Source organism: Lissotriton helveticus, chromosome 10, assembly GCF_964261635.1.
Source record: "Lissotriton helveticus chromosome 10, aLisHel1.1, whole genome shotgun sequence".
NCBI lineage: Eukaryota > Metazoa > Chordata > Amphibia > Caudata > Salamandridae > Lissotriton > Lissotriton helveticus.
In genome coordinates, this window is record NC_136071.1 from 786,926,649 (window position 1) to 786,945,556 (window position 18,908).

Genomic DNA, 18,908 nt, shown 5'->3' on the forward strand with positions numbered 1-18,908 from the left:
GTGAGGTTCCGATCAACGGTCCTAACCGAAGTCTCAGTCATGATAGACTCAGGAGCGACGGGAAATTTCTGCGACTTGCGTTTTGCGGACCAGGTGGGAATCCAAGCAATAAAAAAAGAGAGGAGTGAACCAGTCCGAGCAGTGGATGGAACTAATTTATCATCGGGGCCCATTGTCAGCCACACCGAGGTGATGGAACTGGTTACCACAGATGGCCATCGAGAGCAGATTCAATTTAACTTAATCGACGCTCCACAGTTTCAATTAATTCTTGGATTGCCATGGCTCACGGAGCATAACCCTACGATTGACTGGAACTCCAGAACAGTTCTTATGGATTCAAATTACTGTTGCGAGAACTGTTTTGTTTCAAGAACTATCGGAGAGGAGATAAACCCAGCTCATGTCTTGAGTCTTGTGGAACATACTATGTGTGCCATTGATACACACCAGATTCCAGAGGAGTATAAGGAGTTCGAGAACGTGTTCAATGAAATGGAAGCGGAACTTTTACCCCCACATAGAGTCTATGACTGCAAGATAGACCTAGAACCTGGAGCCAATCTGCCATGCAGTCGAGTGTATGCACTAACAGAAAAAGAACACCAACATCTAAAGGAATATCTAGATAAGTATTTGGCAAATGGCTTCATCCGACCATCACAGTCACCTGTCTCATCGCCCCTATTTTTTGTGCCAAAAAAGGAAGGAGATTTGAGAACGTGCATTGATTACAGAGCAATCAATAGAATAACGAAAAAGAACAGGTACCCTCTACCCTTAATATCGGTCTTATTGGATCAGGTCAAAGGAGCCCAAATCTATACAAAATTAGATCTACGAGGGGCCTACCATCTAGTCAGAATGCGAGAAGGAGATGAATGGAAGACGGCCTTTCGGACTAGATTTGGGCTATTCGAATACCAAGTGATGCCCTATGGGCTATGTAATGCCCCAGCTGCCTTCCAGCACTTTATCAACGACGTTTTAAAGGAGTTCATCGACCAGTGCGCCATTGTGTACATTGACGACATCTTGATTTACTCCTCCGATGTGACAAGACACCATGAGCAGGTGAAAGGAGTATTGAGAAGATTGCAAGAGAACAAATTGTTCGTGAAATTGGAGAAATGTGCATTCGATGTCTCTCAGGTCGAGTTCTTAGGATTTGTCCTTTCCCCGTCCGGCATTTTGATGGACCCAAAAAAGGTAGAGGCGGTGACCACCTGGAAATCTCCAACGAGTGTGAAAGAGGTCCAAAGCTTCATTGGATTTGCCAACTTTTACAGACGATTCATCAGTGAGTTCTCCGGAAAAATTTTACCCCTTACCAGATTGTTGAGAAAAGGAACAAAATTTGAGTGGTCGAAGGAATCCGAGGAGGCCTTCCAAGCCTTAAAAGAAGCCTTTACCACAGCACCTGTACTGCTTCACGCTGATCCATCGGAACCGTTTTATGTAGAAACCGATGCGTCGGATCTGGCGCTGGGGGGGGTCCTGTCTCAGCGTCACAAGAGCACGGGTCAACTGCATCCAGTAGCCTACAGATCTAGAAAACTAACCCCGGCAGAAATCAATTATACCATCACCGAGAAAGAATTACTGGCTATCAAGGACGCCTTCAAGGAGTGGCGGCATTACCTGATGGGAACACAGCATCAAGTCACAGTATTTACGGATCATCGTAACTTGAAATTCTTGAAATCCGCCAGGACGCTCACGCCAAGACAACTTAGATGGTCTTTGTATTTTGCAGATTACGACTTTGTAATTACTTTTCGTCCAGGAGCGCAAAATGGGAAGGCCGATGCGCTTTCCAGATTAGGCACCGAGTCTCAGAGAGCAGCCATAGATATTCAACCGATCATCCCCGAGAACAAGTTTATTGGAGCCACAGTCTCAATCAATATCCAAAAGACCATCGCAGAAAACATGAGTTCGGAGACTATGCAGGATTGGGTAAAAGAAGATCCTAACAGGACAATCGTTCATCAGTTGCCATATCACGGGGGGGCATTGTATGTGCCAACGACGGAACTGCAGCAACGAGTGATGCGTGAATGTCATGATGATAAGCTAGCCGGACACAAGGGAGAAAACAAGACAGAAGAGTTGGTAAAGAGACACTATTGGTGGTCTGGTATGTCAACTGATATTGAGAGATATGTTAAGGCTTGCGAGGTCTGCGCTCAGGGAAAATCTGAACGACAAGCCCCAAAGGGTTTCCTACAACCCCTACCCACCCCTCCTTATCCTTGGCACACAATAACACTAGATCTCATCACTGATTTACCTTTAAGCAGGGGTTTTGACACCATTCTAGTGGTAGTAGATGCCTTCTCTAAAATGGCCCACTTCATAGCCTTAAAAGGAACTCCGTCAGCCAAACAACTAGCAGATCATTTCAGTTCCCAAATTGTCAGGATCCATGGCATACCCAAGGTGGTCATTTCGGATAGGGGTTCCCAGTTTATATCCCATTTTTGGAGAGCCTTTATGAAGGGTCTAGGTACTGAAGTCAGATTTTCTACGAGCTATCATCCGGAAACTATTGGGCAAACAGAAAGGGTGAACCAAGAACTGGAGCAATATCTTCGATTATTCCTCCTGAAAGAGGAAATTCAGTGGGCAGACTACTTGTGGTCGGCAGAATTCGCCCATAACAATGCTAACAATGGCTCAACTGGTTTCTCCCCCTTCTTCTTGAATTATGGACGGCACCCAAATGCATCAATTCGACAAATGGAAGTTGCAGTCCCAGCTGTCAAAGACTTGGTTTCTCAACTAAATCAAATCCAGCAAGAAGCAATAGACAATCTGCAAAAGGCTAAGGAGAAATATAAGACTTATGCAGATAAGAAGAGACGTGCTAGTCCTCCACTGTCCGTTGGAGATAAGGTGTGGTTGAACACAAAACATCTGAGACTGAAAGGGAATCGAAAATTTCAACCCCGTTTTATTGGTCCCTACCCAGTGGAGAAGCAAATTAACCCAGTTACCTATCAATTGACACTCCCTCCTAAGATGAAAATTCATCCTGTCTTTCATGTCTCCTTACTTAAAAAGGCTTCTGCGGAACTGAGATTGCAATCACCCCCTAAGCCAATCCACCTGGAGACTGGAACAGAGTTTGAAGTGAAAGAAATCCTGGATTCTAAGGTCTCCAGAGGGAAACTGTACTATCTCATTGATTGGAAAGGTTATGGGCCGGAAGAGCGTTCGTGGGAATTGGAGGAGGATGTTCACGCTCCCAGGTTAATCCATTCCTTTCATCAACGTTTCCCTTCCAAACCCAGACGGAAGGAGCCTACCTTGTTGGGGGGTACTGTCAGAACCCGTCATTTGGACTCGCAAATATGTGGTGCAATATCAACCCAAGATGAAACCAGATTTCCTGCATATTCGTCTTGGTCTGATAGGGTCCGAGTCTGGAGAGACAAAATGGCTGCCACAATGCCGCGGTGCTGTGAGGTTGACGCTCTAGTCGTTTAACCTCGTTTTGATGCGGAGAGTACGAACGGAGCGCGAGCCCTAGAAACTACGCACTTCACCTGAACCGTTAGCGAAGACGATCCTGTGTGCGTAGCTCTGGTGAATTCCTTGAATCCTTAGTTCTAAAAAAAACCCTGGTTGTAGTACTCCATTTGCGCTAGTGCGAGTGTTGAGGAAATGTCGTTACGGCGTATTAATTCAAACGCGTAACAATTCTTCCCCCATTCCAAGTTCGAGATTCCAGCGGTGAAAAAACCTTCCGAAGCGTCGACGAAGAGTGAAGCGAACAATTCGTGATTCCCAGAGAAAAAGTCACTAAAGAAAATCTCAACGGGAAAAAGAATCAGTCAGTGAACTGAAAGCTAAGTAACAAGAACCTGTGTTTGGCCAAACTGAAGATTACTACAGTAATAGAACTCGTATTTGCAAATGTGGAAAGTCTGAACTCTTGAACTTGTTTAAGTGAGCGAAGAAAGGAACTATTACATGAACCTTGCATAATCTAGAATCATTCGTCTGAAGAAACAAGACTATCAATAGGAAAAGACTTGTCGAAAGATATTCTATTAGCAGCAACTTACAGAAACCCCATTACAGTGACATCGACTAGTTAGTAAAGTAAGTATGCGCTAGAAGATATAGTCTTAGGTCAGCCATAGAGTAGAAACCGTAGGTATCTAACCATTATCCTTGTCTTCCTAAGCAGTAAACTACTGACTAGACGAGAAAAGGATAACACCCCTTAGGAAGAGAAGCAAGGTCCAGAAATAGTAAAGTGAGTTAACATAAGAAACCGTGAATATCAGAGTCAGGATAGAAGAGTAGGGAAGAAACTAATGGTGTGCTCCTTTTTCAGGTTTCTAACCCACAGACACCCAGAAGGAAGTTGTCTGAAGAAACTTTCCGGACCAGTCTCTTCTCTGTTTGTTATTTTATCCACACCCCCTTCCCTGGGGATGATGTAGGGAGGTTCTACTAGACCTGCTGGCATCGTTCCTTGGGATTCGGGTAATAGCATCTAGTTTCCGAGCCTGAAATCATCTCTGCTCCTGCGCAAGTGAGAGTCAAGAATATACATATCAGGTAATGCTTGGAGCCTTGACACATCTATATCATTTTCTCTTTCAATTTCTTATGCCTAGATTCAATATCATCACTACAATACGTTGCATATTTCAGAATTTCATCCACTGTCTTGTCTTGACAACAAATCAAATGCTGTTGAATCATATTACTAATTTTGGGTTTCAATCCAAACACAAACTTATACACAAAATGTCCCATATCTTTGTCAGTTATGCTTTCAAAACCACTGGACTGTTTGAAAACCTGAAAACGTCTCTCGTAGTAAGCATGTACTGTTTACTTTGACTCATGTGTCGTCCTGTCAATCTTAACCCAATCTGTATAATTTTACTCTTCGGAAGGTGTTCCAGTCTTAACTTCTCTAGGATATTCCTCTTTCGGACAATCAACTGCAGTCTTACACTCAGTCCATAAATCGGCACACTGATCATGAGCACACGCTGCCCGTGACTCATGACGGCGTGGAGCCGTCATGAGTAAGGGAGCACCACGCCCACCTCCTAGCCCCGCCCGAATTCGCGCCGTGGCAAAGAGGTTAGAATAATATCAACAGCCTTTCACTGTTCGATATTACAATATTACAACAACGGACAAAGTACTTCTCCAGTGCGATACTTTTCCACACTCTGCCTCTAAAGCGAAATCAACATCCCAGGATCTTAGGCAACTCCGTCCCTGTACTCCCAAACTACATAAAACAAAGATGTTAACTTTTCATATTAGCATCCAAAATCAATAATTCAACCATTAATTTGCCAAAATGATCAATAAAAATCATCAGGCTGCTACCAAAACTGATTAGTGAATTGCTAAATATTTACCAAAAATTTACCAAAATCCAATTAATATCTCCATTTCTAGTAATACAACATATGGCGATTGTTAGAATTGGGGGTCTCCAGTTGGCACAGGTAGGTACTTGTGACAAATAGGGACCCTCTTCTCTAGTCAGGGTAAGGGGGTACACTCCAAGAATAACCCCTGCTCACCCCCTTGGTGGCTTGGCACAAGCAGACAGGCTTATCTCAGAGGCGGTGTGTAAAGCATTTGTGAACACATACAGTAATCAAGTGACAACACTACAAATGGACACCACACAGGTTGTATATATATAAAAATAAGTATTTTTTATAGAGATTTACCACAAGACCATAAACAACAAAAATAATCCACAATACTATTAGCGTTGCGAAGCGTGCGAGGCGGTGCCCAACTCCAATGCGTTCACAGGACTCGAAGTCAGCAACAGTGACCAGAGTCATAAAACAGCCAACAACAGGTCAGAAAAAAATAGAGGATGAAGGCAAAAAGTTCAGGGATGACCCTGCAAAAAGGGCCAAGTCCAACAGCGATGCAATCTTTATATAGTTGACAGGCTTTGGCAAACTAATACTTGTTTCTAATACTCATAAATTAGAAAAACACCTCTAATAAAGACAGACTCATTTGTATATTTATAATGTTTTATCCAAATAATGTGTAATAAATGCTCATCAATAACAAAATATAGTACAAATCATAGATCATCACAGAGCAACAATATCAGAGAAATAATGATAAAAATACATCTCTAATTGACAGTGAATCAAGGAGTGGAAAGACGAAGAGACAAAAGATTCAGAGACAAATCACATTTACCAATGACTATGCAAATTCAGTTTTCTTTCTATACTAACCCACTTGAAATAGGAAAACTACTCTCTTGAAATGAGAGCAGTGAGGTCCCTCAAAAGAGTTGAAGAGGCACTGAATAAGTCAGAAATCAGCAACCAGGAACAGCCTGCTTAAGAATTGGATTCAGAAAAGGGGGTGGTGATGGACAGAGCATCTGAATTAAGCAGAACACTCCTACCCAGTCAAAAGATCAGGGCTTGATCCATCACCGTTTTTTAGCTCACTGCACCATCCCAGTTCAGAACCTGGCTACATGCAAATTAGTCTGTCCCTGGCCCAGTGCATCATGGGAACAGGGCAGACCAAACTACCAAGCCAATTCTTTACTGGAAAGGAAACAAGCTTCCGGGGACCGGTTTCTGGCATTACAGCCGTCTTCGGCCCGGCTTGCTTGAATCCTGATGGTGCAGTGAGCAAGGGACTCATGTCTGAGCATACCCTTCCACTCCTATAGTGGCCAAAACGATTCAGAAAAGGGGGTGGTGATGGACAGAGCATCTGAATTAAGCAGAACACTCCTACCCAGTCAAAAGATCAGGGCTTGATCCATCATCGTTTTTTAGCTCACTGCACCATCCCAGTTCAGAACCTGGCTACATGCAAATTAGTCTGTCCCTGGCCCAGTGCATCATGGGAACAGGGCAGACCAAACTACCAAGCTAATTCTTTACTGGAAAGGAAACAAGCTTCCGGGGACCGGTTTCTGGCATTACAGCCGTCTTCGGCCCGGCTTGCTTGAATCCTGATGGTGCAGTGAGCAAGGGACTCATGTCTGAGCATACCCTTCCACTCCTATAGTGGCCAAAACGATTCAGAAAAGGGGGTGGTGATGGACAGAGCATCTGAATTAAGCAGAACACTCCTACCCAGTCAAAAGATCAGGGCTTGATCCATCACCGTTTTTTAGCTCACTGCACCATCCCAGTTCAGAACCTGGCTACATGCAAATTAGTCTGTCCCTGGCCCAGTGCATCATGGGAACAGGGCAGACCAAACTACCAAGCCAATTCTTTACTGGAAAGGAAACAAGCTTCCGGGGACCGGTTTCTGGCATTACAGCCGTCTTCGGCCCGGCTTGCTTGAATCCTGATGGTGCAGTGAGCAAGGGACTCATGTCTGAGCATACCCTTCCACTCCTATAGTGGCCAAAACGATTCAGAAAAGGGGGTGGTGATGGACAGAGCATCTGAATTAAGCAGAACACTCCTACCCAGTCAAAAGATCAGGGCTTGATCCATCACCGTTTTTTAGCTCACTGCACCATCCCAGTTCAGAACCTGGCTACATGCAAATTAGTCTGTCCCTGGCCCAGTGCATCATGGGAACAGGGCAGACCAAACTACCAAGCCAATTCTTTACTGGAAAGGAAACAAGCTTCCGGGGACCGGTTTCTGGCATTACAGCCGTCTTCGGCCCGGCTTGCTTGAATCCTGATGGTGCAGTGAGCAAGGGACTCATGTCTGAGCATACCCTTCCACTCCTATAGTGGCCAAAACGATTCAGAAAAGGGGGTGGTGATGGACAGAGCATCTGAATTAAGCAGAACACTCCTACCCAGTCAAAAGATCAGGGCTTGATCCATCACCGTTTTTTAGCTCACTGCACCATCCCAGTTCAGAACCTGGCTACATGCAAATTAGTCTGTCCCTGGCCCAGTGCATCATGGGAACAGGGCAGACCAAACTACCAAGCCAATTCTTTACTGGAAAGGAAACAAGCTTCCGGGGACCGGTTTCTGGCATTACAGCCGTCTTCGGCCCGGCTTGCTTGAATCCTGATGGTGCAGTGAGCAAGGGACTCATGTCTGAGCATACCCTTCCACTCCTATAGTGGCCAAAACGATTCAGAAAAGGGGGTGGTGATGGACAGAGCATCTGAATTAAGCAGAACACTCCTACACAGTCAAAAGATCAGGGCTTGATCCATCACCGTTTTTTAGCTCACTGCACCATCCCAGTTCAGAACCTGGCTACATGCAAATTAGTCTGTCCCTGGCCCAGTGCATCATGGGAACAGGGCAGACCAAACTACCAAGCCAATTCTTTACTGGAAAGGAAACAAGCTTCCGGGGACCGGTTTCTGGCATTACAGCCGTCTTCGGCCCGGCTTGCTTGAATCCTGATGGTGCAGTGAGCAAGGGACTCATGTCTGAGCATACCCTTCCACTCCTATAGTGGCCAAAACGATTCAGAAAAGGGGGTGGTGATGGACAGAGCATCTGAATTAAGCAGAACACTCCTACCCAGTCAAAAGATCAGGGCTTGATCCATCACCGTTTTTTAGCTCACTGCACCATCCCAGTTCAGAACCTGGCTACATGCAAATTAGTCTGTCCCTGGCCCAGTGCATCATGGGAACAGGGCAGACCAAACTACCAAGCCAATTCTTTACTGGAAAGGAAACAAGCTTCCGGGGACCGGTTTCTGGCATTACAGCCGTCTTCGGCCCGGCTTGCTTGAATCCTGATGGTGCAGTGAGCAAGGGACTCATGTCTGAGCATACCCTTCCACTCCTATAGTGGCCAAAACGATTCAGAAAAGGGGGTGGTGATGGACAGAGCATCTGAATTAAGCAGAACACTCCTACCCAGTCAAAAGATCAGGGCTTGATCCATCACCGTTTTTTAGCTCACTGCACCATCCCAGTTCAGAACCTGGCTACATGCAAATTAGTCTGTCCCTGGCCCAGTGCATCATGGGAACAGGGCAGACCAAACTACCAAGCCAATTCTTTACTGGGAAGGAAACAAGCTTCCGGGGACCGGTTTCTGGCATTACAGCCGTCTTCGGCCCGGCTTGCTTGAATCCTGATGGTGCAGTGAGCAAGGGACTCATGTCTGAGCATTCCCTTCCACTCCTATAGTGGCCAAAACGATTCAGAAAAGGGGGTGGTGATGGACAGAGCATCTGAATTAAGCAGAACACTCCTACCCAGTCAAAAGATCAGGGCTTGATCCATCACCGTTTTTTAGCTCACTGCACCATCCCAGTTCAGAACCTGGCTACATGCAAATTAGTCTGTCCCTGGCCCAGTGCATCATGGGAACAGGGCAGACCAAACTACCAAGCCAATTCTTTACTGGAAAGGAAACAAGCTTCCGGGGACCGGTTTCTGGCATTACAGCCGTCTTCGGCCCGGCTTGCTTGAATCCTGATGGTGCAGTGAGCAAGGGACTCATGTCTGAGCATACCCTTCCACTCCTATAGTGGCCAAAACGATTCAGAAAAGGGGGTGGTGATGGACAGAGCATCTGAATTAAGCAGAACACTCCTACCCAGCCAAAAGATCAGGGCTTGATCCATCACCGTTTTTTAGCTCACTGCACCATCCCAGTTCAGAACCTGGCTACATGCAAATTAGTCTGTCCCTGGCCCAGTTCATCATGGGAACAGGGCAGACCAAACTACCAAGCCAATTCTTTACTGGAAAGGAAACAAGCTTCCGGGGACCGGTTTCTGGCATTACAGCCGTCTTCGGCCCGGCTTGCTTGAATCCTGATGGTGCAGTGAGCAAGGGACTCATGTCTGAGCATACCCTTCCACTCCTATAGTGGCCAAAACGATTCAGAAAAGGGGGTGGTGATGGACAGAGCATCTGAATTAAGCAGAACACTCCTACCCAGTCAAAAGATCAGGGCTTGATCCATCACCGTTTTTTAGCTCACTGCACCATCCCAGTTCAGAACCTGGCTACATGCAAATTAGTCTGTCCCTGGCCCAGTGCATCATGGGAACAGGGCAGACCAAACTACCAAGCCAATTCTTTACTGGAAAGGAAACAAGCTTCCGGGGACCGGTTTCTGGCATTACAGCCGTCTTCGGCCCGGCTTGCTTGAATCCTGATGGTGCAGTGAGCAAGGGACTCATGTCTGAGCATACCCTTCCACTCCTATAGTGGCCAAAACGATTCAGAAAAGGGGGTGGTGATGGACAGAGCATCTGAATTAAGCAGAACACTCCTACACAGTCAAAAGATCAGGGCTTCATCCATCACCGTTTTTTAGCTCACTGCACCATCCCAGTTCAGAACCTGGCTACATGCAAATTAGTCTGTCCCTGGCCCAGTGCATCATGGGAACAGGGCAGACCAAACTACCAAGCCAATTCTTTACTGGAAAGGAAACAAGCTTCCGGGGACCGGTTTCTGGCATTACAGCCGTCTTCGGCCCGGCTTGCTTGAATCCTGATGGTGCAGTGAGCAAGGGACTCATGTCTGAGCATACCCTTCCACTCCTATAGTGGCCAAAATGATTCAGAAAAGGGGGTGGTGATGGACAGAGCATCTGAATTAAGCAGAACACTCCTACCCAGTCAAAAGATCAGGGCTTGATCCATCACCGTTTTTTTAGCTCACTGCACCATCCCAGTTCAGAACCTGGCTACATGCAAATTAGTCTGTCCCTGGCCCAGTGCATCATGGGAACAGGGCAGACCAAACTACCAAGCCAATTCTTTACTGGAAAGGAAACAAGCTTCCGGGGACCGGTTTCTGGCATTACAGCCGTCTTCGGCCCGGCTTGCTTGAATCCTGATGATGCTTAAGAATTGGAGACAGCAAACAAAGCCACCGACTAACCTAAGCCCTCCCACCAGGAACCTCAATTATACCCTAAAATGCAAATGTCCAACCCACATTTGTGTCAGAACAGAAGATTTCTCTACACATGATTGGTGAAGGAAGGGAGTGTACTGTCAAACCACTCTCGTCATGTCCATCTCACTCAATATCTTATTGTTTATTTATTCTGTATATCTACTTCCAACCCAGGAAATACAAATTCGAGCCACTGTCATAGCATTCATTTTCTCAATACCGGTCATGTAGCAAGTTCAGTGTCACATTTATCTGCTTGTGCCGCATAAAGAGGAAATGTTCCTTCACTCGATGAAGAAATTGTTTTTTTCAGCTAACTCTTGGCAGGCTCATAGGACTCATGAAGGACACACTTCCTCCATCTTTCCCATCTTGTTCAACATTATTTTCAGAATTTATTTTCATTCCCCACCCAGAGGATCCGCCTCCCCCTATTCTACTCTGAAGCCACCAAGATCATCTGCGGCATGCCCCAAGGATCATCACTCGGCCCTACCCTTTTCAATGTATACATGGCCCCACTCGCCAACATCTCCCGCTCGCACAACCTCAACATCATCTCCTACGCCGACGATACCTAGCTTATCCTCTCACTGACCAAGGACCCCGCCAATGCCAAAATGACCCTCCACGAAGCACTGAAGGCCGTCGCCGCCTGAAACTGAACTCAGACAAGACAGCGGTCCTCATCGTCGGCTCCTCCCCCTCCGCCTGGGACGACTCCAGGTGGCCGACCGTGCTGGGAGCCGCACTGCCACCTACTGACCATGCATGCAACCTGGGGTTCATCCTGGACTCATCACTCTAAATGACCCAACAAGTCAACGCCGTCTCCTCCTCCTGCTTCAACACCCTTTGCATGCTTCGCGAGATCTACAGATGGATCCCCACCGGAACCAGAAAGATAGTCATCCACGCTCTCATCAGCAGCAGACTGGACTACGGCAACGCCCTCTACGCTGGAACCACGGCCAAACTCCAGCAAAGACTTCAACGTATACGGAACGCCTCCGCACGCCTCGTCCTCTGCATCCCAAGCCACTCCCACATCACTGCCCACCTGAAGAACCTGCACTGGCTGCCCGTCAACAAGAGGATCACCTTCAAGCTCCTCACCCATACTCACAAAGCACTCCAGAAGGCCGGACCAGCATAGCCCATCAAGCGTCTTACCTTCTACAACCCGATTCGCCAGCTACACTCTCCCAACCTCCGTCAGACTCAGGACCTGCTGAACTTCAGGAGACATCTCAAGACCTGGCTGTTCGAGCAGTAGCTGTTACCCCCCTTCAGCGCCTTGAGACCCTCACGGGTAAGTAGTGCGCTATACAAATGGATGATTGATTGATTTCATTTAACCCCAAAAGAGTTTCCTGCAGAGCAGAATACCATGGTTCTATGGATAACAAACACAGGCTTTATAAATAACTTACAATGCATTCCATTACTCACCCACCTAGTGCTACATTTATCCTTGCACAACCTGTCTTAATATTTTTGTAGAAAACGTTAATAATTTGCACAAAAGCAGTATTAGTCCTTTTATCTTAATTTTGTCAATAAGCATTTCTGGCCTACTCCAGTGTTTCAGTGCGCACTTGAGCAGTAGCATATTCCCTCATGTTAAGGTCTTCTTTTCCACATTAGTTTTTCACCACACACTATTAATAAATGTTACTGAGGGTTCAATTTGAGCAGGTTTTATTTCGCGAAAACCCAGCTCCATCACACACATCTGAAAGAACAACTCTGACATCATGTTTAAAAGTGTTTTTTTAAGTTAGCACTGCCAGTAGCTCCAGACAATAGGAAGGTTTTTGGATTGAGAGATGTGGTTACTTTGACAAAGCTGATTCCTCGGAGAATAGAAAACTATTTGTGGACACCTTTTTGTTTTAATATCCCATTTCAATGGTAGTGGAGAAGATGACAGTTGTACTTTGACAGGATGCCCTAAGGCATCTGAGGTTAGTAGGCAGAAGGTACTTCACTACATACTGGATGCATGAGCACACATGTTACAAAACAGTATCACAGCTGTCACCATTAGCTCTTTCCCTATCTTAACATTTTGGACATACTCCAGAAGCAGAAGACTAAGGAAAGAATGTTTGAGGATAAGGCCGAATGAGAAGGTTGCCCAACAGAGCCCTGAGGCATATGATCCATGGAATGTCACAGAGAACTCACCCGAGGGAGGTGAGGCTTACTTGCGGTTCATAGGATCAAAGACCATTAGGCTGTTGCAGTACAGGAGAAGGAAAAGAGGCTCAAAGCTGTTGAGAGGAAGCAAGCTAGAGCTGCAGAATACAGAGATGCTGCTCAGTCATAAAGATGACCAAAAGACTGTGTCTACATTGATGACCCTGCGATTATGTAGCTAGGATTAGTGCTGCAAATCAGTTCCAACATTGTCCTGCAGATACTGGCATCTGGATTGTAGGATAGTAGGATCTGCTTCTTACAGTTACCCCCACTTTTTGCTGATGTTGTGACCCAGTGAGAAACGTTGGTCAGCTATTGAGAGGGAAGCCCTTGCTGTGGTTTGGGCTCTGAAGAAGCTGAGGCCATACTTGTTTGGCACTCACTTCACTGTTCAGACAGACCATAAGTCCCTCCTATGGCTAAAACAGATGAAGGGTGAAACCCCCAAACTTGAGGTGGTCCATTTTGTGGTAAATAAATAAATAATACCTCTCTTTTTGAATGTATAAATGAGTAACAGATAGCTCAATAAATAAGAGTCAAGATTCGAGGTAGTAGGAGTTTTGCAGGTTTAATACAGCATAAGGACAGGAACAGGACAACCTGCACAGGAATAGGATGGCAGGGCCCGACAGCGCTGCCGGGGTCAGGATCGGGACAAGGGATCACTTTTTAATAACAGTACATGGGCATATATACATATCGCAAACACATAGCATTACATTGCAATGGGCGTAGCAGTGGGTGGAGCAATAGGCGTGACGCGTAGCAGTCGCGAAAGATAAGGGTGAAAAGAGGTGTAACAGGGCGTATACACAGACATGTGATGCAAACGTAACAGAATATGTCATGAATGGGGCGGAAACCGTGGAGGGGGCTACCTGAGGAGCCGGGACCTCTAACCTGATGGTGCGCGCAAACTGGCGATGACGTGTTACTAGGAGAAGCTGGGGGCTATGAACTCTGTGCTAGGAGCAGAGACTGAAGTCTGGAGAGTCAGGGCGACATGTACCTAAACCCTATCTAGTATCTGATGTTTAGAGAACATGTTGATATAAACTAGAAGTCAGGAGGGGAAAAGCTAACAGACTCTAAGACTGGAGCATGCATTATTCTACATGTAGTGCGTGATGAAGAATATTAAATGACCATTAATACAGTATTTCTCTAACATGGGGCCGTAAAGGCTAGACAATGACGGAAACTATTGATGCAGTTCAGTAGCTTTAGGAATGCAGAGGAGGAGGACTGAACTGATAACTGGAATCATAACATACTCTTGGCAGATTCAGAGGCAGAGCCAGGGTGAGCCGGGCACTGTGAGGCAGGAAGTAAGAGAAGGGTCGAGGATACAGGTGGGGGCTGTATCGCTCCTCCGCGAGGCTTCAGGAGACAGGAGACAGGAGCTGAATCTGGTGTCCAGGCCCTTTTGAGGCCTAGAAACGGGGACTTTACAATGGAATAACGTGCACACTGAGAAACGTGGCAACGTAGCTTTACATAGGCCTGATATTCGTAGTATTCACGAGAACTGGAAACTGGCATACTAGAGGTGGACACAACTGTAATTGCGTCTTTAATCAAACATGGGGAATACATATGCATATTAATCATGCACAGATAACATATGATGGAGGATGCGTAGGGACACAGAACATGGCAAAATTTATTTTTCCACATTCCCTCCTTGTCACTACGTTTCCTTCAGGAAACATCAATATTCATGATACCATCTATCATTTCATACAGTATCATTTGCTCGTCTCGAATTTTCTTGGAACGGGTTTTAGAACGGGGCTTGGGACTAGGAATACATGATGTAGCACAAATGCCGCAAATCGCAGGGCCACATTGTATACAGAGGCAGCAGCTAAATATGATCGCTACTGCAATACCTAGAAAGGACAAGACTTTCCATCCCCAAGCGGAAATTATATTCCAGAACCAACCGGACCATGTCCAGGTGCCTGGATTTTGGTGTAACAGATGGGCAATTTTATGGAGTCTGGTTATAGCTGAATAAACAGACGGCGCGTTATTAGGAATGAAAATGCAGCAACTAGATCCGATGACTCTACAGGCCCCGCCCCTTTCGGCCAATATGACGTCAAGGACGAGACGATTCTGGAGCACGACAATTCTCATAAAGGATTGTTCTTCGGTTAAATTACTTAGAGCAGAAGTAGTCTCAATTACTACTGCTTCGAGTGTTCTGGTTAATCTACGTATCAGTTTACTATTCACGACTGTACCTAAATAAGGGAAGACACCTTTATTGATATCTATATATTGTTCTAGAACAGTTTCAGTATAATCGACAATCGGGAGGTTTCTCTTGTGTCTAGTATGTACTAGGTGGGAATTCCTATGGTAGTCGGGTGGGGCTAGAAAAACAGGTGGCAGTAGGAAGGCAATGTAACAGGTTCCCTCCCAATCGAGGGGCAGACGAACATATGCGGTCTGACCACAAATAAAATAAGAATGACGTGAAGCTTTGAAAATAGATTTCCCACTGTCACTATACTTGACAATAGTAGTACAATCACTATGTCCTACATGTACGGAACCATTATTTCGGACACATAATTCGCCTTTGACTGGTAGTACCGAAATTGCAGGTAAGTCTGGAGTAGTATCAGACTGAACATTCAGGACCATGAAATTCGAAGAATAATTACCTAAATTGTACACTTCATTTTCTAGATCTGACCCTGTTCTGTTGGGAAGACCTTGCTTGTCTGGAAAACATGTACTGTTAAGAAAAGACATATCTGTTGAGGATGACGTTAACGTGGACCATGCTCCACACGAACCATTATGTGAAAATGGATAAGGAAAGAGTGGCAGAACTCCCTTCGGTGTCTGAAAAGGGGGGAGTCGACCACACACCCAACAATTAGTGGCATTGCTGGTTTGGTGTGAATAATGTAACATGCGGATGAAAGAATTATTTCGCATAGCGAGGCGGTAAGAGAGTTCATGAGGAGGCAGATCACTAAACGTATGCTCTACTGTAGCATTGGTAGACTTATTTACATGAGAAACTAGAAAATACAAGTAGAATGCATAACTGGTGCAGGAAATCATAATACTGAGAAATAATATGAAACATAGAAAAACGATACATCGGATTGAGTTTTGACTAACTCTCTCACTATGGGGGTCTATTTTATACATGTCAGAAACAGTCTAACCGTTTCACCTAGGGGAGGACTTAGACAATCAAACTGGCTGACTTATTTTACTAGACCGGAGTTTCAACTTATACTCCTGCTGTGGTGTTTTCTCTAACAGGGAGGGTGCAGTATCATTGTTCTTTGCGGGACAGTCCTTGAGAATAGTACTTTGGCAATCCTTCAAATCCTGGGAAATGTTCTTTGAGACGGGTTTCAGTCCATAAAATTTCTTTACGTGCGAAAGGTGCACCCAGCCTTTGCGACCCTCCAACTTCACGGCTGTACGGGTGGCGAGGAGGACCTGTCGGGGCTCCTTCCAGCGTGGCTCCAGCGGACTTGAGCGGTCAAAATTGCGAACCAAGACCATGGATCCTGGAACGATTTCATGCGGTGCCACCTCGGTATTGTCTGGAAATGCGGCGGCAACCTGTGAACGACAAGAGTTGAGGGCAGACATCAAGGAAGCTAGGTAATCTGTCAGCATATTACTTGAAACATCGGTAATACTTCGGGGTCTAGGTGTACCCCACATGTTAGGGGGGCGGCCGAAAACGACCTCATACGGGGACAGACCTGATCTGGAATGTGCGACCATGCGCATATAGAACAGGGCGACTGGCAGAGCTACTAGCCAGTCCACACCTTTCTCTTTACATACTTTGGCGATGCGAATTTTCAGGGTCTGGTTATGTCTCTGTACGAGACCTGCTGCTTCAGGATGGCGTACACAATGGAACTTCCACTGGTACCCTAATAAAAGGGAAACATGCTTCATTAACTCTGAGGAGAATGGCTGGCCGTTATCAGAATATACGACCCTAGGGAGTCCATAACGGGGGAAGAATTCACGAACCAACTGCTTGGCAGTGGTCGTGGCTGTGTAATCTGGGACTGGATATGCTTCTGTCCACCTGGACAAAGCGCATACAACTACAAGGACATACTTGAAACCTCGACATCGCTCCATCTGAATATAATCCATCTGGAGGACTTCAAAAGGGTGGTCAGGAGGTTGGAATCCACCTTGTTCCACCGGGACACTTTTACCTGGATTAAACTGACAACATATCATACAGGTACGGACTTTCTGCTTGGCTGCAGCTCGTAAATGCTTGTTGAACCAAATATTCTGGATACTGTCTAACATAGCTTTCTCTCCTAGATGTGCTGGACTATGTGCGGTATTGATAATGACTTGAACCATAGAGTCGGGGAGAAACCAAGTGGCTTTTCCTTTCGTTAACCATCCTTGATCTGTCTGGACCCCTCCTTGTTCGGACCATTTCTTGATTTCTTCGGGAGTAGCATGTAACTGGATATCTATGACATCTTGAGTAGGGTCCTTAACTGTCATACATGTAGTCGGATCTGGAGTGTGTGTCATATTAACTGGAATGTCTGGAGTCTGTGCTGTAAGCTTGGCTGTGCGATCTGCTAGATCGTTACCCTGGGAAATAATGTCAGTAACTTTCGTATGTGCTTTGCATTTCATGATAGCAATGGATGTCGGTAAATGTATTGCATCTAACAGAGCTTGAATAAGGAGACCATGCTGAATCTTGGTTCCATGAGAAGTCATGAAACCTCTCTCCTGCCAGAGCACTCCAAAGTCGTGTACGACTCCAAATGCGTAGCGTGAATCTGTGTAAACATTAACTTTCCGGTTCTTAGCGTGTATGCAGGCTTGTGTCAGAGCAACTAGCTCTGCTGCTTGAGCAGACAGGGTGTCAATACGGTGTGTCTCAATAACTTCGGTGTCGGTAGTCACTGCATACGCGGCGACTAGTTCTCCTGTACTTGTTCTCATACATGAACCATCCACATAAAGTGTCAGGTCGGGATCTGGTAACGGAATGTCTGTCAGATCTTGTCTTGGCTTTGTCGTAATATTAACTACTTCCACACAGTCATGTGTGGCAGGATTTGGATTAGCTGATGGTAACAGTGTAGCAGGATTGAGAACGTTGCAGCGTCTGATTTCTATGTGTGGCTGGAACAGTGTCAATTCATAACCTGTTAAACGTGCAATTGTCAAGTGCTGAGTCTGTGTTCGATTTAAAAGAACTTCCACGGAGTGTGGAACTTGTACTGTCAAGGAATGTCCTAATACTATGGAATCACTTTGTCTGATAGCTAGTGCTGTGGCTGCAACTGACTTGAGGCACGCAGGCAGAGCCTGGGCTACAGGATCTAATGTGCTCGAAAAATAAGCACATGGCTTGTATTGTCCTGCTTGATCTTGTGTGAGAACAGATAATGCTGTACCTTCACGTTCTGTGACGAAAAGTGTAAAAGGCTTACTGTAGTTCGGTGTAGCTAGAACTGGAGCTTGGCATAAAGCTTTCTTTAACTCATTGAAACTGAGTGTATGTTCAGATGTCCAAGGGAGGACAGTCGGTACGGCTGCCTCCTGTGTCGTTAACTGTATCAGTGGCTTGGCTAGAAATGCATACTGAGGAATCCATTGTCGGCAATAAGAAGTAAGGCCGATAAAAGCACGTACCTCCTTCTGGGTCTTGGGCTGAGGAAGACTCGCTATTAACTGAATACGGTCTGGTGTCAACTGCCTACCCCTCTTGGACAGTAAGTGTCCTAAGTATACCACTTGCTGGACACAGAATTGAAGCTTCGAAGGGGACACCTTGTGCCCCATCTCGGCTAGGAAATACAGAACCGTCAGTG